At 45.9% G+C, this 26917-nt stretch overlaps 2 long non-coding RNA genes across 2 annotated transcripts in view; both read left to right on the top strand.

The window, feature by feature from the left end:
- LOC114062447 overlaps positions 1–26917 on the top strand; it is a 212227-nt gene that overhangs the window by 165043 nt on the left and 20267 nt on the right. The gene's annotated exons all lie outside the window — the stretch shown is intronic.
- Positions 24850–26371, top strand: LOC114062454. The gene is made up of 2 exons (XR_003572386.1): positions 24850–24930; positions 26272–26371. It is a non-coding gene; the product is annotated as an uncharacterized LOC114062454 (long non-coding RNA).

The following is a 26917-nucleotide window of genomic DNA, read 5'->3' on the forward strand; positions in this document are numbered from 1 at the left end:
GGAGTGTACTTGACCTATTTCAGAAATATTCCTCATCTTTTCCCATTATTTACTGAGCAGCAATAACCCTTGAAAGACTGCTGCATTTTACAGGCTGCAAAGTTTCATGGAAACAAGAGGCCCCTCTTGTGTTGCTTAAGTAGCTCATCTGTGAAGGTAAATATATTCCTGGATTTAATTAGGAGTTGCAGTATTAATATTTATGCAGATAAAACTAGGTGGGGAGGGAGGTGAAAGAAGAGGGAGTAATGGTGTATTTGTCATTGCTGAAATGAATTAGTTAATTCCTTATGAGGGACACAAACAAATGTCCGAGATCTTTTGCATGAAGAGAACCGCTTCATTCCTAACAGAGGGCTGGGACCAAGTCAGAGATCCAAAGACACAGCTTGCACCAAAAGCTTGTTTTCCTTCATAATTAAATGCTATTTTTCATGCCGAGACAAATTTGAAGGACAAGTGACAGTGTTTTGAAGACAGATCCTCTAGGGAGCATGGAGGAAGGAATTTCAGATGCTGGAGCAACAGGAGAGATCTGATCTATTCTGTCTCATGTTAGATATGATTTTCATGTGCTGCAATACTTTTCTGGATATTAGTGTGTTTTGAGGCATGAAATGAAAAGTCAGAATCTCCCACTATTTTGTGATTGATAATGGACAATAAAGACTCAGCCATAATGCATTCAGATTTTGAAGATGCACAGTTTTCAAGTACCTCCTCAATAAAATTTTCAAATGCCTTTTCATCTCCAAAGTGTTGAGCTGGAACATATTGTCCATTTTCAAATTCTCACACACAGGAAAAACATTTGAGTCTGCACTGACTCTTGAAACTCAGAGACAATTCAGGTTTTGTGATCTTGCCTTTTCACACCTAGGTGAGATAGCAGAAACCTCCTGGCTTGGACCTGACCTTTTTTTTTCGTTCTTGCTCTGACCTTGCACCCCTTAGTACAAAACTTGGTTGGGAAAGGTTTGGAGGCACATAAAATAAGGGAACTCAGCATCCATCCTTCGTGAGTGGTGTCACTGTGAGCTTAAATATGGGCAGGAATTGTTCAAAGGTGGCATCTTCCATACTGATATAATATGTGATGGAGAGTCCTGGCACATCAGAAGTTAGAGATCACTTGAGAACACAAAGCTGTGTCAAAGGCAACAGGGAAAACATGTTTTTTCTTGCTCAAAGAGCAGTTCACCTCTTTGTTCTCCCTTTTGTACCCAGGCTGCACCTGGCCCTCTTTGATTTTAATTATCAGGTACTGGGAGAGCTCAGGGCCGACCTGTGTTAGAAAGCATCACCTTCCCTTCAGCTCTTTGTTCTGCTCTCATAGGGTAATTTGATGCTAATAAATCAGCTCTCTGGTTCACCATATTTAAGATGCTTCTAGTGACTGGGAAAAAAAAAATACACTCTTGTCTCTTTATTCCCTGTCTTTGGTTTGCTCTGTGCTTTTCTTCCATTCTTTCTGTTAAGACCGACTCTGTACTACCTCCATTCTGGAGGTCAGCATTTGCTCCTGTGCAATTCAGTTGCTTTTTTGGACAGTAAAGGAGAAAGATGCTTCATCCCCAGCCCTTTGCTTCTGCTTTCTGTTCCCCTGTGGAAGTTGCCTGCATCCAGCATGGTGCCACAAAGTCTTCCCCACTCCAAGGTCCTACCTGGCAGATGTAGAAAGCTGGAGACAACCAGCAGCTCCGCACAAGCCTGACAGCAATCCCAAGCCCCATGTCTGCCAGGGGACACGGGGTGTCCTGCTCTCACGTGGCCAGACACGAGGCATGTTTTCAAAGTCATTCACCACCTCCCACCCATCCACCCACTCACTCAGGGGCTGCAGCCTCCAAGTTGCAGTATAATAGACCCTACCACTCTGCAAACTCTGCTGTCAATAGTTACCTGCCTCAGACAGAGACTGTAACTGGGGAGGAATGAAGTTGTGTCCATGCTTAAAAACAGACCAAGCCAGGATGACCCGGATCTCAGAGGGGGCAGCCTTCACTCCACAGGAATGGCAGAATCTGGCCATAAATAGTGTGTACCACAAAGACACCCAGGGAAAAAAAAAAAAAAAACACTTAGCAACAGCAGCAACAGTTGCCACTGCAATTATTCCAGCAAATGACAATAATTTGTGCTGACCACACTGTGGTCTGCCTATACCTTGCCAACTTATTCCTGCTTCAGCCGTTAATATAAGTTTGTTTTGCACACAAAGAAAATAACTCTCATTTAAAGCTCCCTGTGCACTTTGTGAATTGTTAATGAAGTCTCATGATATCGATGACCTAGAAAGAGCACTGTGAGCTACTTTTTCTTAAGCAAGAACTATGATCTGCTGGTTGTCAGAGAAACTCATTTGTCACTTCTCGTCCCTCATATTTGTGGCCCCGTTCTTTGGAATAATAAGAGCTTGGCTTGAGGAATGGGCATGAAATGTGGTTGTGTTTAAAATTTGTTTATTTTCATTGTTTTTCTTTAGCTTTGTTCTTGGAGCTTGTACAATAAAGGCAAATAATTTAAAGGACACAGAGGGCTGGAATTTGGTTTTGTACCGAGTGTGGGAGGCTGACAGAAAAGCTATAGCCAAGTGAAGGGACTGCATTCAGTGAAGCCAAGGTGAAGTGAGGTATTTACAGACTCTAGAGGACTTGGAGTAACTTCCATCTTCCCTCTCAGCTTGTAACTCACACCCAGGCTGCACTCACACCCGGCTACTGCCAGGGAAGTTACACCTCTGAAATCATCGGCTGCAAAACTGGCTCAAGAAGCCAAAAGGAGCTCAAGTTGGGCAAACACCTGCTGAATCATGCAGCCAGAAAGCAACAAGGAAGAGACACTAAGCCAGTATGAGTCACTGCTAATCACTCTCAGAGCTAATTGACACATTCCTAAAATTCCTCTCGAGGTTCTTGGCACTCTGGGCTCCATCATTTTCTTCAGTGTCAGCAAAGGGAAAGGCATAAGGTGCGTGAGAAAGTCTTCTTTTTTGTAAATAAACAGACACTGCTGCTGCATGCCAGGGCTCCAGGGCTGGCATGACAGCAACTTTACCCCAAAATGCATTTGTGAGACTTGGGGGCAATCCTCCGCTCTCCCCCAGCTGCTCCTTCCCAACCCACTTGTTTCAGAAGTGCCGCTGCATCTGCTTCAATGCACTCAAACACACACACACATACCCTGAGTGCTCCCAAAGAAGATCCCAGAGAAACGTAAGTCTTTCTCAACACCCAACTGAACACTCAGTGAGGAAGGCACAGGGTGTCCTTTGCTTTGTGAAGCTGGTTTGCTAAAGCCCAGAAACCTCTCAGGCAGCTCCTGCTGAACCTGTGGTAGGGGACCTCCACCCTGGGCTGTTTCCAAGCTGCTTATTAACATGTACTTTGTGCCATTACTGGCATTCAGATCAGCTCAGCTCACCTGTAGAGCTGGTTAATGGGAAGTGCAAAGAGTGTTCTTGGCTCAGGGTATGCAGCGTGAAACCTTTGACTGCTGCACAGGCAGAACAGACCATGTCTTCTGGGGAAGGAGTCCTCTTTCTCCTGTGGTTCTCAACCCCACAGCATGAAGATTCCAGAGGCTACTTTGAGATGCCTCCGAATTCCATCTGAGAGAGGCTGGTCCATCCTCAGGAGCCTTGACATTATTGCTCTGACAATCAAGGAGCTCAAAATGTATCAGAACCTGCTTGAGTAGTGTCAGGTAGTTTGGCTCCCTGTAAAATCAGTGAGGAGGGAGGAATCTCCTCCAGACATACAAGAGAGACAAACTGAGTTTGTAAATGATGACTTAAGCACATATTTCTATGGCAAAGTTTCACTTAGGTGTCACAATCTCCTCTGCAAGCATGCAGCTAATGGTGATATGAAGGTCATACCTCTAATCCTGTGCTCTTTCCTGTTGCTTCTTGGAGGGGTATCCCTCTAGAAAACATACTGAGATCTACTTTTGATGGTAGCTGATGACTAAGTCAGTTTTCTGTGGCCAGGCAGAGGACCACTCCTTGCTATTAAAACACATCCAGAGAATAGGGAGGAAACATTCCTCCATTCTCTATTTCTGTGTGGTATCTGGGTAGTGACTGTGTTTGCAAGTGATGGGGAAGGCTGAGATTCAGTCCCTGCCACTGCCAATGTGTATCTGAAGGGACTGCTCTGACCACTAACCAAGGACAGCTTGAAGGCATGTACCAAAAACTACTGAACGTGCAGTAGTTTTGGATGGACACTTGTGACTTTCTCCTCCTGCAGCCCTCCAGCATGGCTTTTTTGTCTTTAATTTTTTGTTGATGATGACTTTTTTGTTCCAGTAATTGCTCTACTTATTCTCTAAATTCCTGTTGTTTGAACTTGTATCAGTGATCTCCATAGTTTAACAATGCACCTTGTGAAAAGCCTTTCTTATTGGTCTTAAAATTGCTACATTATTGCTTCTTTGGCCAGTCCCTAACTCTTGTAAAGTGAGAAGAAGTTCGGTGTTGCCTTCTCTGTGAAGTCTGAGGATGTGTACCAGTGTAAAATAATTGCTACTAACATCTTTGTTTTTCCTTCACTTCCCTTTCCTTCTCCTGTCACAGATGCTCCCCATACATGTATGTGTGAATTGTTTCTTTTGCAGTCTCTACTGGCATATTTCTTCACAAATTTATACTGGATATTCTATTAAGATAAATTAATTAGGAGAGATAGGAGGTGGTCTAAGTAAAATTTTAAGAAACAGCTGTTAATTAAGTTTTATCTAAATTTACTGCATGGAAGTCAAACTATTGTAACTCATAAACTGGAAAATTGGGTTACATTAGGTGTCTGCCTTCTAATGCAATGGACAGATTAAAGTTGCTATATTCCCTTAGTTTTTCTAACAACATATTTCTCTCAATGAAACAATTGCTATGACTACACTTGAGCTGAGTGAGTTCTGTGTTGCCCTTTCTAAAAAGCGCTAAGCTCAGCACACAGCACTGCAAAGTTGCTGGGCTTAAACTGGGTCTCATCTCAGTTTAGACATATGGCTAATCATGCTTGAAAACCACGTAATCTTATCCAGGGCAAAATTCATATCATTATGTAGGAAGAGTTTAAGTGTTTCCCCCTTATTTTAAAATAATGTTAAACTGGGATTACGCTGTATTATGTTCCTTTTGGACCTTAGATGTCCATGTGCATTCATATCAGCCGTCTGGCTGTCACATCCATGCTTACTGCCTCAGTGAGTAACAGTGAAGGAAACCAGCATATTAGCTTCTGGAACAAATGGGGCCTTTTCTTTGTAAGAAGATAGCTGGGACATAACTTAATATAACTGCTCCCTGTTCTTAATGGAAAGCTCAGTAATATGACAGATGTCATGTCAGGTGACAGATAAATGAGTATTAATGATCTCCCAGGCTGCTGAAGTTTTACAATATAAAAACACATCCCGCCCTCTTAAGAAAATTCTCATTGTACATTCTTGATGAAAAAGATAATGTTTTTAAGCAGCTTAATTTTTTTATTAGATGTAAAAGTAGCTCATATCCCGCAATAAAAAGTGCACGGCCCTCTGTGCCTGCCACATCCAGGATCGATTCTACATTTTTGCTATTGAAATACATGCACAGAACTGGGTGAATAGATAAAATGGACATCTGAACACGGATTTATTTTGTCAGACACACTGAACTGTAAGTGATGCATATGCACAAATTTTATGTGTTCAGCACTGTTACTGTGCCTATAAACTCACACGTCTCTGCAGGTACCTGCAGGTAAAGCCGTGTCATTATCCACATTGAGGTCTCCAGGCAGAGCCCTGAGTTTTTTTGATTTAATTCTCCGTGGAGAGAATTACTTGCATGTATCTCTGTGGTGCATACCTATTTATGGATTGTGGCAGATTTATGTGCTGCACTTTGCCCGCACACACACCTATGTCGGCCAGCTCTGGTGCAGCAGGTACGGGAATATCCATATAATATACATATCAGTGCTTTATGAGCAGCTCATTGAGTCCAGCGTGGTACTCCTTTTGCCGCTTTTGTGCAGTTCATTATAGAAACATACTTGAGTTTGCTCAGTTGCTTCTCCCAAAGGCCAACTTTTGATCTTCTCTTGGGAACCTGTCGCACTGCCTTGGTCTCTAGGTACCACAGCCAATGTGTTTACCAACTCTTTCTCGCCCTTTCTATTATGCGTCCCCTTTTTTCTCCCACACAAAAGCCCTGCGCGGTGCTTGTGTGTGGTCCCCAAGAGATGCGGGCCCGGTGAGGAGCCGGTTTTCGGCGAGGCTCTGGGCTGGAGGATCTGTGAACCCGTGCAATTAGCAGTTTAGATCCAGGACCCCACGTGTGGGAGCGGGGCCTGCGGTTGTGCCGCGGCGATGGGGACGGCCGCCCTCCGGGCGAGTGCACCGACCCCTGGCAGAAGGGTCACGCCGCGCCACAGACAGCCCCGAGCTCAGGAAAAACCCAGAGATCAGAGCCGCAATCTGTAGTGGGGTGTCCTCCCCCCTCCGCCACCCCCCCCCCCCTGCACAACACATGGATTCAGAAAGGGATCATTTGGAAAGCATTTGCAAACATATGGGTCGTTTTTAAGTCAAGGCTTCTTTAATTCGCTGTGTTTCCTACGTTTTTTGGTTTGGTTTTTTTTTTTTGGAGGGAGGAGTTTGGTGGAGGTTTTGAGGGAGGGGGGTTGTTTTGTTTTGTTTGGGGGCGGGGGGAGACGGGGGTGGTGTGCAGGCTCTTGCTGCAAAAAGCCTGGCTGGGAAAAAAACCAAAAAGAGGAGGGCTGAGTGGTGGAATAAAGAGCGCAGCAAAGCTACCCTAAAGCAGCTTGTTCCCAACTCATGTCCCTTACACAGAGATTAAAAGAACAAACACTCTGCTCTTCTTAATGATGGCATTACCAAGTATAATTAATTAGAAGGGTAGCAAAAGGAATCAGATCCCTGATGCTAATTACTTTCCTAAAAGGATAATATGCTCTTATGTTACCAGTCTAGATCTGACAGAAATATGTCTATTACTGCTACTGCTGCTCCTAATCAAGTAGTAAAATAAAATACCCAAGGGATACACATGCATGGTTTTGTTTATATGCATGTATGTATACATACACGTGCAAATAATGATACGTTCACTATATTACGTTATATATATTTAATGCTATGTTATATATATAGCATGATGTGTGCAACTACTCGTGCATTATCACTTCATAGAATCATAGAACCATTTAGGTTGCCAAAGACCTGGAAGATCGTTGAGTCCAACTGTTAACCCAGCACTGCCAAGTCCACAGCTAAACCATGTTTATGTATTTATAGTTAGAGTGGATTTTAGATGTATATGCTGACAGACAGCCAGGCAGAAAGACAAATATTTATGACACCACTTCCCTGCAGTGCTACCACCAAAGAAGGGGAACAATAAACAAAAGCTCCTCCACCTTTGCCAACCATGGCCTGTGCACACAGGTCTGGGTAGGATCCGAGCTGAGTTTTCCTTTGTGAATGTGATGGCCCACTAGGCTGTGTCGTGAAGAACTAATGACTGGATGGCATTGATTTGCAGAGGAATTTTAGCTGCAGAGAATGATGGATGTCTTTCAGCCAAAGATTCCTCTCAGCAGGCTGGACATATTTTGGGTAGCCTGCTCTGGTTACTGTGAAGGATTGCTGAATAAATGGTGGGTTAGCAGCTGAAACACACAGGCTTTGGCTATGCAGTGGGAGACCCGGCTTGCAGAGTTGTTATTATCATCACTCCAAGAAGTTGGAAGGGATGTGTGTGTAACACAGCCCACGTAAAATCCTGGCTCTCAAATGACTATACCATATACTCATACAGTGCGGGGGTTGTTGCTACAAGTAACTGCTGCGTGTTTATCTGCATCCTTCCCACACCTCCCTGTGTGCACGAGCACACAGATGTGATGGCCCTGTGGATGTTCACAGCTGGGTTTCAGTCTGTGAGCACATTTGTGCCCAGGTGGCATGTTTGTGTGCATATATGTTTGTGTAGGTGCATTTTACCAGCGGGAGAAAACCCACATATGTAGATCTCTGTGTGTGTGTATGCAGGTGTGTGGCACATGCATTGGCACAGACATCACATGTTGTTTTTAGTTGTTTCCCATCCTTCCAAACAGCTTCCCAGAATATCACTCTTTCTCCCCACTCCTGCCTCCCAATCCTGCCATTCCCACAGATTGTGAATTTTCTTCAGGACTTGAGGCCTTTGCCCAGTGCTCCTCGGTGAGCAGAAAGCAGTAAGTGCAATTTAATGTATTATTTATGAGTGGTGGGAAAGTCTAAGGGGGTTTTAATCTCTGCTTCTCCACTTCCTTCCCAGATGAAAACCATTTCACCTCCCTTCCCAGATATTCAGCTCCAGTGTGCTCCCCCACCCCACTCCCATCTGCGCCTTATTTGTACAAATGTTCCCGTGTCTTTAGAAATCATCTTCAAAAAAAAAAAAAAAAAAAAAGAGAGAGAAAAAGAAAAGAAAACCCTTGGCAAACCCATATTGTACTTAAACATTTGTGAAGATTTTGTTTCTCTCAATATGGAAGCGAGAGGGGGCTCTGGGAGGGGCTTTCGTGGAGAAATGTCTCATTCAGTCTGCTGAGCCCCCTCCTTGAAGTTTCTTTTCAAGGCTGTTGGAAAGTTGGGCAAACTGAAAAGCAAAACAATAATTAGAGATAATTGCTTGTGTCCAAACACAGGCATCAAAGCCTCGGGGGTCTCATTTGTGATGGGCCTTAGTGTGTGATCCAAAAAAAAAAAAAATTAAAAAAAAAAAAGGTGACCCTTTTTTTATTTATTGAGTGGGGGAACAGAGAGAAAGTGCCAGATGGGAGGACCTCAGAGCAATCTCCAGCGGCTCAGCCCTGCCTGCTTGGGCGAACAGGCACTGAGGCCAGGATAAAAGGGATAGAGAGCAGGGTCAGGAGAGGTTGCATAATTACTAGGGTGGAGGTAAAAGGGGTGAGAGGGGAGACAAGGGTCTCTCTGGCCCCACCATGGGGATCTGTGCAGTCCCCCAGCTCTGTGTGGCTAGTGACATCCCTGGCACCCAGGGTAGGTACCAGGGATGCTGCAGGATGCCCCATCGGGGTGGTACAGGAGTCCTGGTTTACAGGGGGCTGAGCCACCCCCTTTCTTGTCTTCCAGGCGGGATCCCTAGTGTGGATCCAAGTGGATGCAGACCCGAGAGGCTCTGCCCCAAATTCTTCCCTGATGGGATGCACTGCCAGCAGGAACACGACACCCCTGGTTTACCCACAGCAAGGCAGCACCGAATCTAATGTTTTTACTGAAAACAGTGAGTTGGTCGGGGGAGCTGGGAAAAGAAATAAGAAAAAAAAAATCGGAAAAGGCAAGGGCAGTCTTAAAAACCCCCACCAAACCCAGTGAAATGGTCTCATTCTCTCAGCCTCACTGGGAAGATGTGCTGCCCTGGCTGCAAGCAACGAAGGAAGAGGTTTGGGCAAGGATGGAGGTGTTCGATTTAGGGGGACCAGACTCCTTTCGAGGGGGCCCCAGGAATCTGAAGGAAAGCAGTAGATGAGAGCAAACGAGCATGAGCGGGATAGCCTCTCCCGTAGGAGAGGGATAACGGAGGACTCCCCAGGGAACCCTTGTCTCTTCTCCGGTTTTCAAAGGCTGGTTCACATGATAAGAAGTGGCCAAGGTTTGTCCTCACCCCGCCTGTCCCTCGGTAATGGGCTTGTAATGACCTAAACGATTTGCTGATTAGGGACAATAAATCTGCCTTTCCGTGCGGGGCGGGGGGCGGGGGACAGAGGGGACAGCCGAGGCCGAGGACAGTGCCCGAGCAGGAAGGTGTTTGTTTATTCGGGCTGCTGGGAATTCGGCTGCAGAGCTGAACGTATTTATCCCAGCATCTGCCCCTCACCTTTCCAGAGGGGAAATTCCGGGGCTCAGACGGAGGAGAAGTGACTGTCCCGGTTCCTTTGGGGGTGGTGGAGTGGGGGAAAGCAGGCGGCGGCTTTGGTCGGCTCGCTCCTCCAAGGGATAGGTGAAGAAGAAAAAGCTGTGTGTGTGTGTGTGTGTGTAATAGGAAAGAAAGCACGAATGAAAGCTCCGACGGCTCACCCTCACCCCCAGTCCACCCCTCAGCGCCGCGCGGTCCCGCGGCACCCCCTGCGCCCCGCCGAAGGAAGTGCACCGTGCCCGCGCCCGGGGAGACGGGATGCTCCCAGATGCGAAAAAAAGTAGAAATTATAAATAAAAAAAACACAAACAAACAAACAAAACCCCCGAACAAAAAACCACGAGCCAGCAGGGAAAACGAACATCTCATTGCGTTTGCTTAAAAAAGAGCCTGCGGGACTCCACCGAGCGCACCGCCCGGTTCACGAGCGCAGTGCCAGGAGCAAGGATGGAGGGGACGAAGGGGTTTCTTTGCCGTGTCCCCCCCGCCCCGGTGCAGGTGCACGCAGGAAGGTGGCTCCCGCAGTGGCACCGCAGCAGGGCGGGCGGAGATGCCCCAAACGGGGTGGTCCCCCGGCGGAGGGGGTGGCCGTGCCCTCCCGGCGGTGCGCCAAGGCGCCGGCATCGCCAGGCACTTCTAATTAGCAAAGAAAGATGTTGATCATTAGCGAGCAACAAACCTCCAAGCCAGGCGGGCTCTCCCCGGAACCGGGCTGGGGGCTGAGGGCTGTGTCCTGCCGCTGTCCCGAGCCGCTTCCCGGCCGCCGGGCGCTCCGGCCCCATCACCTGGCGCACAGCTGCGGCTCTCCTAGATTGCTTTCTTGTTTAATATTTCTTTTTATTTTCCCCGCGTAGGATTGCTGTGACCGAGGCGATATTCGCCTCATCCAGGAGGATGATCCAGGCCCCCCTGGGGAGCCTCGACCCTTCCCACCGCACGACCCCTCTCTAATTGCCGTTCTCCTAATTTCTTTTTTTCCCCCGCTCATTCTTTTTTAGCATCTCTCAGTCTTCCTCCATCTTTCGATTTAGCAACACCCCCTCATACCGTCTGTAGTTTCTCCATCCTCCCTCCACCGACCCCTCCTCTCCCGCTCCGGCGGGAGCGCAGAGCCGCGCAGCCCTTCGCGGGCTGGATCCCGAAGGGCTTTTTAGACAATCACATCGGCTGGTGCAAAATCATTTTACAAAATGTCAGAAAACGCTTCTCCCGAATCAAACCAAACCAGCCTATTTTTGTCCACCCTGATTAATTTTTTTGCCACTAAAAACGAGTGGCTTTGGATCTGGCTGGCTCCGCCGGGAGAGGCTGTTGAGGTCCGTTTCGCTGCGATTTTTAGATTATTTTGTTTTGTTAGGTTTGCATCTTTAATTTCTCTGCAGAGATTTCTGTGCAGATACGGGTTCTTCCTCCTCCTGAGAACAAGCATGTGGGAACAACGTTTTTAGTCCCCAACCATCCCTGCCTGCCCCGGGGGAACTGCGCCAGGGGCTGGGGGGGACCCTGGGGATCCCCGAACCCTCCTGCTCCGCCGGCGGGACCAGCCTGGCTGGCCCGTACCTTCGAAATGACATTTCTTCTGGTGAGCCGAGCCAGGCTCTGAAACAAAATCAGCGTGTTTATATCCTCCACGGTGGGTTTTCTCTGATGGATGGCTGCCCGGGGCTTCTGCCTTCTGCTTCATCCCGTTCGTCCCCTGATAATTTACAAGTTCAGCGTGCACACAAACACACACACACAGAATTATATCTGTATATATATAAATGACACATGTGACAATTTCTTAATTAATTTCACCATACATTTGTGAAACACGCGATGAAATATGCCTCGTGTGAATGAGGCACATTATAGACGCATTACTTGTAATTCGAAATTATTGTTTATACAGTTCTATGTACTGTAGAAAAATTATGTATATCCTTAATTTAAGTGTGTCCTTCAACTAAATGTAGTGCATATATTGAGCTGTGTTTTCAAATGAGAATTAGAAGTACAAATTATAAAGCGGCATATTCGTGTGATACAATTTACAGGTATCTTGGACTTAGGACATTGGTGAATACATAAATATACGGTATTTGCAGGCAGACTTTATCAAATGTACGGCTGTTTACACTGGTATGTCCATATATAGAGAGAAATGGCCTCTAAATATATAGATATGTCTATTTTTTTTACCTCTAAACGATCTTTGAGCTGTATGTAATTAGCGAAGCGGCCATTTGGCTACAGACACGCACGTCCTCAAATGAACCGTGCGCGGGCGGGTGCGCACACACGGGCACACACCGTGGGCAGCTGAGGGCGGTGCAAGGGGGCTGGAGGGGGAGAGGATGGAGTCCCGACCCCTTCCCGCAGCGGTTTCCGACCTGCCCGCACCGAAACGCTCCTCTTCTTCCCCCTCCTCCTCCTTCTCCTCCTCTTCTCCCGCCAGGCTGAGGAGCCGCTCAGCCCTCGGGACCGCGGGCAGGGTGGGATCCCCGCTGCTCTGGGCTCGCGATGCTCCCCCCACAACCTCGGTGCTTCCCTTTCTCCGAGGCACAGCCCTGCCCTCTCCCTCCCGGAGGGTATGGTCGCACACCCTTCCCCCGTGTGGTCCGTCCCCTCCCCCGCGGCACCTACCCTGGGGCTCTGGGCCAGGGAAAGGACGATGTGGGGGGAAAAGCGAGTAAAGCAAAGCTTCCAGGCTGAACACACCTGCGTTCAGCAAACGTTATTTTAGGGACGGGGGGTCGGCTCCAAACCCGGCTGCGCCCCATTCCCCGGCTCCGGCTGCTCTCTGGGCTTGGGCACTCCTGGTTTGGTTTTGCGTGCCCACCTTGTGTCTTCCCACTCTAGAGACTCGGGCGCTCTTTGGAGCAGAGGAGAGGTGAAATTCACTTGTCGGTTTTGTTTTAACACACTGATGGGTGAAACACAGAAAATTTGAAGCATGACCCGTGTGTAGCCAAGAGACCAAGCCAGAAACCCGCCTCATCTCCCTGCTTTCTCCTTCTGCAGACAGGGGAAATGGTTCTGACTCCGCTCAGCAGCATCTGCAGGCTGCAGTGCCAATAGTACCTGCACCACTGCTGGGTTTTTGCTTTGAACAGATATTGTTTGCTTGTTATCAGTAGGGGTTGGCTCTTGGTCCTGGCTCATGTGCAGATTTACACAATATGTAATTTGAGGTAAAATACATACCACTTGATATGTAATGCATAGATAAGAAACACTACACAGCACAAAACATGCACCGTATTCCATATATCATAGAATCTGCAGTAATGGGAGATGCATAGTAATGCATGGGATATTGCAAGATTCTGTGTCTTGTACGTGTCTTGTATGGAAAGCTCATATAACAAGCCATTAGTTAGGTTGTTTGGTGATCTTAACATCATTCATAGTCAATTAACCCTTGGGACTAAATTATCCCACACTACTGCTGCCTCAGGTCGATATCTACATAATCTTTCAGCTCTAATACACGGGCTGTTCCTGGGTCTGAGGCATGCAAAAAATGCTGTGTCTTATCCCTAATTTTATAAATGTGTGTGTGTAGTACAATATGTAATGACTGCTCCTTTGCAAAGCTACATTATGTGTGTAGTCATTGCATATGTACATGGACACTATTTCTCCATAAAACAGTAAAATTTCAAGGTTGCCAAGGTCTCTTTGTTAGGAAGCTGCATGATTTTTACATATACCCAAGCTAAAAGCCCAGGGAGGAAAGGAAAATCTTTGTGGAGCCGAGCCTGAGGAAGACAAGTCTTGCTGATTGCCTTTCTGGGCTGTGATGCCCATGCTAGGCCGGGGCAAAAAGCTGGAGGCTTCGTTTTCCATCTCCTTTAGTGACCCAGCCCAACAGCGGAGCAAGCTATGGGAGCTGAGCCAGCGAAGAGAAGAGCTAGCGTGCCTTTTGGTATGTGGCTAAAGCAGCTGTGATCTGAAGCCAGGGATGCACATTACAATGGCCCTTAGGAGCTCAGATTTCTCTGCTGTAGCTGTTCAGGGCTATAAGAAGAAAAAGTCTTAGCTATCATCACGGGGTGCTGCTCTAGAGAACTACTTTCTTCTCTTCTCTGTTGGTTTTTCTTATGTGATTTTTGAAGAAATCATTTAAACTTAGGATTTCCAGCAGGAATAATACTAAGTGCGCATGAGCCTGCATGTGCGTGTTTATAAGTCACAAACACCCACATGAATCCCACAGCTGCCAATAGGAAACACGTGTATGTCCACAGAAAATCAGTTTGCACTTTGGGGAGGATATCTGTGTCAAATACAGATAAATAGACCAGGGGGTAGACAGAGACACATCAACTGCTCAGAGCTTTAAAAAAAAGTAATTTGGGAAGACAGTAAGGGAGATCTTTCTCAAAGGCTAATCTATGCAAGTTGACAGAAAAAATAACTATTAATGTTCATGGAGTAGCAAGCTGTTAAAACATGCAGAGTGGGGTTTATTCTCTGTGTTAGTCACACAGTGTAATATTTCAATCTCAAACTCTCTAATTATTTGGTCTGTTTATTGCTTGGTCATGACTCAGAGGTTACATTATGATCTCTGATGTTTAAAACTTATAGTTTTCTTCTGGTCACTGCTAATATTGCAAAATTAAAAAAAATGCGTTTATTATTTTTCAATTTTTGCTTTTCTGTCTTCTCCTCTAAATTTAAACCCAGATTTTTTTGTGGTTAGTTTGCACTGAAAAAATGACTCATACTCAACAGACCAGGCCTATTAATTTACTCGATTTGTTGTTTTTGAAAGGAAAGAGAATAAGTTTCTTTAAAGTACCATCAAGTGTGTTTCTTTTCCCCTCCCTAGTGAAATAAGACATATTTTTTTTTGCCTTGTGATCTGTGTGCAAAATAATTAGAAACAAGCTGGTGAGGGGAGAGGGAAGGGAACCAGAGAGCTGTTCCAACCTTTGACTTTGACTTGTCTGTCTTACAGAGAGAGTTTGTGAGGGGATTTGTGGAGCACCTTGCCTGCAGGTTCACAAACCTTTTGGGTTATTTTGCTGTGTACACAGCAAAGTATTCAATGCTTATCTATCTGATGGGCTGCTTATTGGATTACCACCTTCCAGATATTTAAGGGCTTAAAGAGTAGGATCAGGAAGCCTGTTTTATCCTACAAACTGTTGTCATCTGAGCATATGGAGATCTCCATGCCAAGTGCAAGCCATCAGTCTCAGGGCTATTGTGGTTTCTAACAGCCTCTGGTTTCTAACACCATGTAGTGGGAAAATTGATGCTTTGACCTTGAGGAAAATGTCCATACCTATCCTGTGTTAATTACCTCTCAACACCCCCCACTCCTCCTCCTGCCCTTTTTTAGGGGGAAAAAAATCCAGAGCCATATAGCAACCAGGATTTAAGAACATTTACTTGCATTCAGCCTGGAGTGCTGGGGCTCAGCTTTGTCTGGAGAGGCTCGAGGTTTTGCTCTTCGAGGGTTGGGAACCTCTGTGGAGGCAAGATTACTTAGTGACTGTATTGCAATGACAGCGTTAATATTTCAGCATGACATAACCTCATCTGAGCCCGAACTACTGCTTTAACCGTTTAACCTTCAGATATTACACTGCAGGTTTGTGACCCTGTTGGAAAGCAGAGACCTGAAACAGTTCAATCTTGCTTGGTCTGATCAGAGAGGGCACATCACATTGGGCTGGAGTCTTATTTGGACACCAGAAACACAGTTCCTGTGTCCTGGCTCTATCCAACAACATTAATAACTGCTATGGACCAGTGCATATCACAGAAATGTCCTCAAGGGCTGAGCCTTTCTTTAGGATGGTGATACTTCCCTTGGTTGGAATTTGGCTCCTGCCTCCCTCCAGCCCTAGCAGCATTGCTCCTGAGCTTTATCCAACACTGAAGTGCCACTGGCCATTCCCTGAAGCAGCTGCTAATCCCAGGGAAATGCCCTGCACCTCTGCCCTGGCCGTTTAATCCCAGACTCTGCAGGTTTATTTCCTAAATCCCACCTGAGCAGTGTGGCCAGATAAAGCACCAGTTACTCACCCAGACAATAAGGGATAAGTGAGATCTGGACTTCTGGACTTTGCTGCTCATTTCTTGGGTAAGAGAGTTTGATTTCTGCATCTTGGACCATGGCCTCCCTCAGCCTTTTCTTTCTTTTCTTCCTATCTACCTTTGTGGGTATTGCCACTGGTCAGAGCACAGTCAGCTCTCTGTGCACCCTCCTGGCCCTGGCAGGGCCCAGCTCTTTTTCAGAGTAAATGCCCCCTTGTAAATGTACTGGAAAGGGAGTGTGTGCACCCCAGGATGGGATGTCCCTGGTTAAAACCTCCCCAGGCTTCCAAAAGAGGCACAGCAAAGCATCCCACTGATTTTAGTAACAGTGTGGGACCAATTTCCAAGAAATTTAGGGATCCTGCATTGCCTTGCGGCTTCTGGGTGGGATTTGAACCAATGACTGAAATTAGAAAGCTGCCTGGAGTGAGTTGGTTTCACTCCCACCCCATCCCAATTTTAGATTTTCATCTCAAATCTCCTTTTCATTGTGATTATATATAATATATAATCATAATCTGTTTCACAAGCTGGGGTTCTGACTTCAAGCTCTGCTGCCAAAGAGCCATGGATGGAAATAACTAAAAACCCTCATGCACTCTGGGCACAATGTAGTGTGCAAACAGAGCACAAACATCCCAAATCTGTTGTTCTGTCTCTGATTTTGACTGACTTCGAAGAAACATTAAGAATAGTAATGAGAAGCTGATGACAATTGCAGCTTGAGGAATGCACCACTCTTAAAGAACAGATGGCACAAAAACATTTTTTAAAAAACTTTTCTTAAAAATTAACTTGGCACCTGGGCCTTTCTTAGGACAAATGCTCAAACTTGGAGCAACCACAGCCCTTGGCAGTCAGGATCCATTGAAATCCATCGAAATCCATCGATTTTGCTGCAGAGGAATGCAGATTTAGCGAGATGCAGATTTCTTTCTTGGCGATCAATAATATTTCTTCATTCTGGCTTGAGAGGGCTCATCTCTTTTTCTCTGTTATAACTGGAGAATTTAGTTTCATAGCTCTAAGAATGTTCTGATTTCAGGGATAACTGGCTGGGCTTTAAAGTGAATAAATAATTGTGAAGAGATCACTTGCTTGTCGTTCAGCTCTGTGTTTTATCAAGTTCAGTGCTTTCTGCTGCTAATTTTTTACTTAGCGGTCCCCTAAGCATTTTCAAGTGGGAGTTAAATCAATCTGCAGTAAATTTAGCCCTATTGATAGTACAGTGGCTTTTCTCAAGCTTAATTCACTGGCTTCTCATAAATAGTCACAACCTCTTAGAAAACATCATGTTCAACAACTGATGTCGTTACTGTTATATCGAACCCAACAAGTTACCCTAGATAAAAGAATCTTGTGAAGAAAAGCATTTGACCTTGGTGTGAAGACTTTCAATGATACAGAGCCCGCCTTATCCGTTGATCAATGATTCCATGCTAAAAAAATCTATGCTTTATCACTTATTCAAGTTTGGCTGGCATTTACTTCCAAGCAGTGAATCTCATTTGGCATTTCTCAGCTAGATTAAAGAACCATTCCATACTGGGTATTTTCTTTTTCCATCTGTACTTGAACATCCTAGTGGAGTCATCTCTTAATCTTCTTTGTGATAGCATAATCAGATTGAGCTGCATAAGTCTCTCACTAGAAGGCACGGTTGGTTGTTAGGGTTTTTTTACAGCCCTCAAATCATATGGATTTCCATATGGCTTGACATCAGCGAGAGATTTATGCTAGCTTGGAATTTGGCTGTATATTTCAATTACTGTGAACATTTTGTGGCCTGGGGTGGAACACGCCTAAGAGCATGACAAATTATTTGTAACATGCCTATCTGCTGAACTTGGTTTAACAATCAAATGGAGCAAAATTCAGTTGCACGCAGATGATCAGCGGAAAGCCCATGTCCCATTAAACTGTTTTCATGGGTTTATGTTCATCTTAAGTGCAATTGAGGCCATGGGAGTGAAGATAAACATCAGCCATTGAGACAGATGCTTAACTTATGCACCTCATTTTTCATGGCCTCCGTGGAGCTGTGCTGATTTACACCAGCTGAAGACCTTGGCCCACAGCAAGGCAGCACAAACTGATAAACGAGTCCAATCCTCAGCTGGCAGCTGATATGAGAGCTTGAATCCAACCTCACTGCTTGGTAATATCTCTTTAGAGCCCGAGTCAATATGGCAAGGGGACAGAGTTACAGCAGAGCAAAGATGCAGCAACTTCACAGAATCCCTATTGCTTCTGAGGGAAAATCTGGTGCATCATTTTTGTTCGTAGCTCCAGGCAGTAGTTTTCCCCTTAAAATAGATACAAAGACAGACCTAAGTGAAATCCAAGTGTTTGGCTGGTGAAAGTCCTTGGGATCCCACCCAAATGCTTTCCCTTGGTTATGGAAGCCACACAGCCAGGTCCTGAGCAGCCATGGGAATCAGTGGCATGTGTTAGTGCCCTTTGCAGCCCTGGTTTTCCACATATGTACGTTCTCACACACACACACACACACAAAATTGTGTAGTTCATATAAATAGATGCACTTACAAGTCATAGGCATTTATGTTCTTATACGTCTTATAAATGCTTACTTCTAAATACAGGAGCGTGTACATTTATATTTTTATGCAGAGGGACACAGATACGACTGATGCCACAGACAGGGATGTGTGTGTGCTTGTGTTAAGCTGCTGTCTGGTTGTGTACACCAGTGTGATCAAGGGAATGTGAATAGAAGCGTGTGTGTTTATGTATGCATGTGTGGAGCTGGTGTGGGGAAGGGCCGCTGGGAAATAAATGATATGAAACGTCTGTACATTCCAGGGAAATGTTCGGATCCCTGAGGTTAAGGGATATGCTCTAGTCATAAAAATAAACACACTGGTATAGCATGCCATTGATATGTGGATAAACTCACTAAGGACGGGTAAAGTTTCAGCTTTCACCTCCTTCTGATGGTGAGCTCGCCGCTTCCCTCGCTGCCTCTTTTGACAGTTCAAAGTGAAATGACATTTTAAATAAGAGGTTAAAGAGCAGAGGAAAACAGAGGTTTTCTGCTTGAACCAGGGGAAATTTGATAAACCAGTCTTCCAGAGATGCCAGTGATTTCAAAAGGCTCCATTTCCTTTTGATAAGGCTTTGAGAGAGTAATTCAGAGTAGGATCTGTTAGCCAGAGCTCTTAGCTGCTAAAATGTCAGATCAGAGGCTGAGCTATTTCCCCAAGACTAATGGTTAGTTATTGCAATCTGTAGCCTATTGTGCTGAGCCCTTTACAAAATCTTTGCTCCACTTCTGTCCTGCCCTTAAAACTGCACTTAGATTTGCAATGGCCAGAGGAGTTTAATTAGGCAAGACCTAAAGAAAGGCTCATGTGCTTTAAAGCTTGACCTACTTTTTTCCAGCTATGTGTGTTCTAATAAAAGATACTACCTCCTCTTGCATACAATGCCTTGTACATACCTCCAGACCGTGAAACAGCTGCACCTCAAGAAGAACATGAGGCACAGAAACACCCAGAACTGTAAAGGGTGGAAGTTCTGACCTGTCACCATTAGTTGTGTTGTAAGTTCAACCCATTATTCTTCATGATCAGTTATGGCATGGCTTCAGGAGCCAAATTTTTGACCGGAATGGTCCAGCCCACTTCATCTGAAGACCATGTCGAAGATCAGGTATACCAATCTTTCCTCTGTCAGGTGCATGGAAATGTGACCAAACAACTAGGAAAACTTCAGGTGACCAGAATTCAGGTGTCCCCATCACCTGATGGGACTAGAGAGGTCCCCATCAGATTGTTCTGCACCATGTGAGGTACATGCCACTCCTCAGCTCCTGCCTGAGTTCACATGGAGCCACCTCTCTGTTTGTCCACGTGCTGAAAGAGGGAGTGCAGGACCTCTGGGAGAGGCAGCAGTGGGGAGAGATTGCTGAAGCATTCCATGGAGAGTCCAGCTTTGGCCATACCTGAGGACCTTCCTTTGAAGACAGCATCATGGCCCATCGTGCTGTTCTGGTGGAGCACACCTGGGCTGAGGGGCAGAATTTGGACTTTACTGTCAGGTAAAGAGGTTGGTTTGGAGGAAGGAAAATGCATATCCCATAGGCTGCTCTCTCCTAGGTTTCCTGCATTACACCAGCCAAGAGCTTCACATCTCTCTGAGCAAGTTTCTCCTGGTACACACACAACTTTATTAAGCCATTGGGTGCTCCAATGGCATCTGATAAACTTGAATGTGTGGGAAAGTGGGGAGGGTAAAAACCAGGACATCTAAAATGCTGTCACAAAGGAGTCAGTCAAACACAGAGGTACAAATCTACCACCCTGAAAATACCCAATATAGCCTTGGCCAGTGTGACTCTCCAAAAACATTAAAAGGACTGTGCTGATTCATATCAGCTGAAAATTTGGCCCACCACTCAGCTGTAGTAACCATGTGAAGTAAGAGGCAGGCAGGCTGTATGAACATGTATCCTACAGATGTGCAAGCGTGCAAATAGTGTAGATTGAAAGATAGACGATAGAAGCAGGTGTCTGTCTGGGAAAAAAAAGGTATAGTTGTCTTTCTGTAACAAGCTGGAGTGTGACACACTCAAGATTGCTGTTATGGGTGGGCTGTACAGCAAATCCCTGATTTTCATTCAGGGTTTCGCAATCACTGCTATCTTAACTCCAAGCCTCGTTAAATCAACCTCTTCTGAACTGTGGTACAATGTTACAGTGCAGATCCTCCCGTTCCCCAATGGGAAACCAACTTGGACTCAGGAGCCATCATTTAACCTTGGAGTCTCTGAATCAACAAGGCAGTTTCTGCTCAGACACCTGGCAGCACATGCATTTTATGCTTTAACATGGCTGGTAAATCCTGGGTGGTTAAGTAAACTTAACCTTCATTTATGAAACTTGCGAACCAAAGGGTAAAATGTGCCTTGTGCAAGTAATTACGTAAAGGTCTTAGAGAGTGGAGTTATCACTTAAAGACGCCGGGCATTGCTAATGAGTTGACTGAGAATTGATCTCTCTGTAATTTAGTTATTTATATGCAGTTCCTGTTTTCCATGCTCAGCTATAGGTCAAGCCCACTTTGAACTGCTCAGAGACCCCCAAGTTTGTCAAGCAAAGTCCCAAAGCCATGGCACAATGATATTTTAGAAGAGTAAATATTGTCCTGAGGGGCTTTAAAAAGGAGGCAAAGCTGTTTGCTTTCTAGCTGGTTCTTTAAACTGGACAACTGCTTCCTGTTACTAAGGGGTCTCTCAGCAACGTGACTTTGCTTCTGTTAAACAGAAAAGAGCTTCAGGAAAAATGTCAGTACCACCGTCCAGGTATTTTCATATCCCGGAGAGCTGGGTAGGAACAGCCTTGGGTTTCTGAACAGAAATACATTCACACTATTCTGCAAATAATTTAGCATGGGTATAACAGATCCTGGGCTGGAGGAAGCAATGAAAGAACTCAGGCTGCTAAACATCACCCTCAGGACTAATTTTATGACAAATGGCTGTGAGGAATGTTCAAAATCCTGCTTGCTGCCTTATATATTCCTGTCTGGGCATATACACTGCGTGTGTGTGTTATCCCATATTTGTAGACAGTAAGGTGTGAACTTACTGGTGCCGCTGCCTAAAGGAGATGGGCTTTCATTTTCATGAGGGCATCTCACGTGGAGGAATAGAGGATGCTCCGCTATGTAAAGGTACATTTTGGATGCCTGAGCTGGCAGCTGTACACCATGAACACCACACTCACACTGGAGTGGGACATCTCTGAGAGCACACACACATTCCACTTCTTTCTGCAGACTTCAGCCACAGGTTCACACCGGGCTGGACAGAGAGAGAATGTGCAAATTTGAGCACACCTGGGATGAAATAGCCAGCATCACCCAGCAGATCAGCTGAGCTGAGGTTTTTGAGCCCAGTATAGCCAGGAACAGTAGGATGCTGCTCAAACCTAAATGTGGAGGTTTGACAATGGAGCCCAAGTGGCCACGGCCAAAGCCAGAAATGGAGATGGGAAATCTGGAAATGGCAGGGCTGAGCTTGTTGCAGGCAGTTCTTCACCTGACAACGCAGACATCTGGTGGAGGTCTTTGTTCCTCCTTGAACTGGTGTTACTGAAAATATTGGCACTCCTGGGCAAGGAGCTACTTGCAAATAACTGAGGCTATGTAAGGGACTCTGGATAAAATGGGGCAAAACTTGCCTTTTCTTGCAAGAGCAGGACATTCCTGGGGTCCATTTGCTGCTGAAAACATTGCTGAAATTACCCTCCTCTAACTCACTTCCATAGCTGTTGTGTTGGTTTATGACTCACTAGTGCACTTGAAGACTTTCGAAACAGTCTTGCTTGGCTCACAGATGTGTCTCAGTTGAGTTTTTAAGTTTTTATTTATGTGTTTGTTTTGTTTTGTTTGTATGAGAATGACATATTGGGCTTGTAGTTGAGTACCCTAGAGAGAGCATCATAATTTCTCGTGCTTCCTTAGTTGTATTTGAGAGACTGAAGGTACCTGGGGCAGCCAAGTCTCCCAACCTGGCAAATCATGAGGTTTGTTCAGCTTGAACAAACACAGCCTCTGTGGAAGGGCTTAAATCAGCCACACACTCCTGTCCCTGCTGTTGCAGTCCTGCATCTGCTGAACACCCCTGGGACAGCAGAGGAATGTGCTGTGGAGGTGGCACACAGCTTTCTGTGTGGGCAGGGCTCAACCCATGGCAGCAGCAGGAGCCTTGACTGAGATTTCTTCTGGCTGATGGACATTGTTGTGGAGCATCTCTGTGAGTCAGCTGTAGTCTCTAAAAGCTAGTTTTTGCCACAAGAGCGCTTCAGGGACTCAGGATGGATGAATCCCAATATGTACCACCCTGTGTGCTCGCTAAATAGATTTGAGGGGCAAATGCGGGTCACATGACCTTGATCCCGCTGGTGAAAAGACGAGGAAACTCTTGAAGGTTGGAGGGAATTTGCAGGAGTCTCGATGGAATATCTTTTTCCCACCCATTCTTGGCTGCTGGGGTCTTGCCTACGTGTTTGTTTCAAATCAGGTGAGGAGGGAGATCCACAAACATGTGGCACCATCTCTTCAAGGAGAACTATACCACCTCTCCAGCCTTAATAACCCACCCTCCCTTCCCCTGTGCCTTTAGCAGGCTCCAGATCTCTCCTCTAAATCTCCCCTCAGTGTTCCAAGCCCTTTCCTCCATCCCCAGCAGAATCTCTCCTTGCTGCTGCAGTTCTGCAGGGAGGAAGGAATCCTTCGCCATCTAGTGAGCACTGCTTACCATCACCGGCTGCTGCCGCTGGCGGAAGGGCTGGTCCGTGGCTCTTGACGGAAAAAATCCATTTTCCCACCTCTAACATACCAAGTTAGAACCTGTATTGTACTCTCTCACCCACCGTCATAACATCTCGCTGACAAGCTTTTTTAGGCAGCAAATTACTCTTACGCAGAGTTTAAGCATTTCACCTCCTGGGGGGACCACTGCTGCTAAAGCACGTGTTTCCTCTCCTGCTCTGCTTGGGATTGCAGTGGTAACACCGAGGGAGATGGATCAGTGTGACATGTTCATTTAGCTGTAGATGTAGTATAAAGCCCACAGCTGGTCTGTGGCTGTATTAGAAACAGAAACTCTCTGTGAGATACAATGCATGCACTGAGAGGGGAATTTTTTTCTTGTATTTGTCTTTTTTTTTTTTTTTTCTTTCTTCTGGGATGCCCATAACTGTACAGGGCCCAAATTCCCTCTATCTCAATTTAAGAAATGTCTGATAAATGACTGCTCCTTTAGAGGGTTTCTAAAGGTTACCTGACATCTGCTGGGAGACACTAATGACCAGGAAGCAGGCAGGAGCTATTGATAGATCCATTCCTGCCTTCCTGTTGGTTTTCTATTGCCTGTCCTCTATTTTTAGTCTGGTTTCCAAAGGAAACAGGGAGCTGTGTGATTGCTCTGCCCTCGTTGGTCTATCAGTCCCTGCCTAATCACTCAAACAGGCAGGTTTCAGCCAGGTTTGTGTGTGGAATAGACTTCTATTACAACCTTTAGTATTTTGTGGAAATAAATAGCCAAGGCAGAGGGAACAACCCCAGATCACTGCTCTGGCTGAAGGGAAGGTTGTTCCATGAGCCCAGCCCTTTATCAAGTCCAAGTGAAGCCACATACAAATGGGATTCAGATAATGGAGTTTCATGCATTCAATTATAAAGTACCTTATTATAATTAGTATGTTAACTACATGAAGTGTTTTATAAAATATTATATTATTACTTGTGTTGCAAAAACACCTTAATAACCCCTGATTAGGAAGGAGATTTGGTGTGTCAAGTGCTGTACAAGCTCGTAACCCACAGATGATCCCAGCCCCTCCAGCGTAGTGTTTATTCAGGCCACAGCCTCAATTTACAGGCCACAGTTTATCTGTGCCACAGACACTGCACAGTGTTAAGGATACTGTAAAATTCAGGAGTTGGACACTCTTTTTAGAAGGCCCTATATAGAAAAATAGGGAAGGATTTTCTCTGGTTTATATTAAATCTGAGAGACATCATGGATTGGACGTTTGGCAGGGCTAAAGAAAAGCTCATTTCAGCAGAGGATGGTGATACAATACTGATGCAATACTGATCCAAACATCTGTCACTCAGTGTCACTGAATCCTCCAGAATGAGCTGCAGCAAGGCAGAAGTCATGAGTTGGGTTTATCCCTCCGACTGCTGTAAACCAGCTTTAAGTCAGTCACCGTGACTCCATCCTGCATTTATTCTCTGCATTTCAGGGCTCAGGGGGGAGGTCAAGGGCTATCTTGAGGTTAGGAGATGTGCTCACAACCAAGGGCCATTCCTGAACTGTGTCAATATTTGGTCTTACAGAGAAGATATGAGCAGGAGATAAGAGGGCTCTGAGACACATCCGCTGGGAAGGCGAGGGCAGGCATCTGTTGAGGAGGATGAAGGTGAGGACAGTGGGGAAGAGGATTGCCCATAGTCCCGTGTGGCAATGGTGGCAACTACTTTGCAGCTCACTGGTATTTCCCCTTGCCAGGTTGCATGTAGATGGAGGAGCCTCGTCACTCCTTAAAGGAAGGAATAAGCAGCCTGGCCAAGGTCAAAGGGCAAATCCTAGCCAAAACCCAGAGTCCCTGAACTTCAAACCCAAGGGCAACCCATTTGCTCCCAGTGTTACAAATGGGGAGCACCTGTAACCAGCTGCAAAGCTCAGTGCTCTTTGGGGTGCAGTGTGGCAGCTGGTCACCCATGTACCCTGCAAAGCAGAGGTATGCAGTGGTCTGGGACCTAATAGATCCTATGTTCAGTGGTCACTGCGAGAGGAGGGTTGAGTTCCTGTAGTATGAGCAATCTCAGGACTGTTGCACTGGGAGCTGAAAGGAAAGCTCAGAGGGCACAGAGTATGGAATGTAGTCTTGAGTGTTAATACGGGGTTAAAATCCTGATAGTTTTTAATTCAGGGGGAGAAATCTCTCCTGGCTCTTCCCTTCTCCCTAGCAAACTCACCCTGATTTCTATTAAATGGCTATTATGTAATTACAGTATATATTGCCAACTTAAATTCCTTCTGTCATCTGATTTACATGATTGGGCTGTTCATTCTTCCCTTTTCCACCTGTTTCTTTCTGCCCCAGGGCACCAGTAAATAGCCTGCGAGCTTTACCAGAGGAATGACTGCAGCCCACAGCAAAACAGCCCCTGGTCTGCAAATGGCAAGTGTTTTTAGGGTGCTCAGTGGTTTGCAGTGAAACCTGGGCTTGGGGAGATCAGCTCCTCCTGAAGCCAAAGTTCAACATACTGGAAAACTTTGGTTTTGTTGACAAAGGAATCCTGTCCCTGCACCTTGGCTGTGACTCAGGAGGGGCTGAAGTCTGCTGGGCAATGGCTTAGTCTCTGCACAAAGAAGCAAGTGGGCTGGAAAGCTCCTTTTACTGTTCAAACGGATGTTTCCCCAGGCTCGTAAAATACTCAGTTTAAGTAGTAGCTATATTTCTAAGGCCGGTCCCACACCTGCAACAACCTTGTAAATGGTGCCAGGATATATGGCTTTAAGACTCCTTGTAAAAAGTAAGATCAACACAAGATTTACACAGTTTTATGGAATTGTTTTATAAGCTATTTTGACAATGAATCCTGCTATCAACATCACCTCTGGTGTTAATCACGGAGGAAGCATTTAGCAGGAGCCAACAAAGATTAATGTAAACCCCTTTCCTAGGTAGCTGTGGTTATCTTTCAAAATCTGGGGCATCATTCGTGCAGCATTAGTGCATCTTTCTCTTCACCAGGTCACATGTAGGTGGAAGAGCCTTGCTGCTCCTTAAAGGAAGGAATAAGCAGCTTGGTCAAGGTCACATTAAACTGAGAGCTGAGGGTCCCCACTGCTAATGTGCTTTCACTGCTAACCTTCCACGTTAGCTCTCAAAGACAAGAAGTCAGGATCAAACTGGCCCCTGCTCCATGCCCCCAGGATGCTCCCAGTTTTCTCTGTAACTGTACCTGTGAGTGTAAAACCTGCTGTGCTGGGTCACACCTGGGTCTGTACTCCTGGGGCAGCTACAGGCAAATGCCTTGGAAAAAGCAACAGCAAATCAAGGACACTGTATTTCCCCTGAGTGCTTTTCCAGAAGTGCTGTGTGCTGCACAGGGGATTTCCAACACTGCTGTGCCTTGTTTGCTGGTTGCCCCCAGTGGAGCTCTGTTTTCCTGATATTTGTCCAATTTTCCTTCAGCCCCGCTGGACTTTCCACATACCCAGCCTCCTTCAGCAAGGACTCCCTTGGATCCTCTGCTGGCCAAGGGAACCTCTTGCTACTCCCTATCATCCTCCCAGAAAGTTCACCTGGTGAGTCCTGTGCTGGAAGACAGTGAGCAGCTGCTCCCTTCCTGGTTTCTCCTAGTGACTCAGGATTTTGTAGCCCTCTGCCATCCCCT

Source organism: Empidonax traillii, unplaced genomic scaffold (assembly GCF_003031625.1).
Source record: "Empidonax traillii isolate 1590-97213 ecotype Southwest subspecies unplaced genomic scaffold, ASM303162v1 scaffold15:size5535645, whole genome shotgun sequence".
Lineage (NCBI taxonomy): Eukaryota > Metazoa > Chordata > Aves > Passeriformes > Tyrannidae > Empidonax > Empidonax traillii.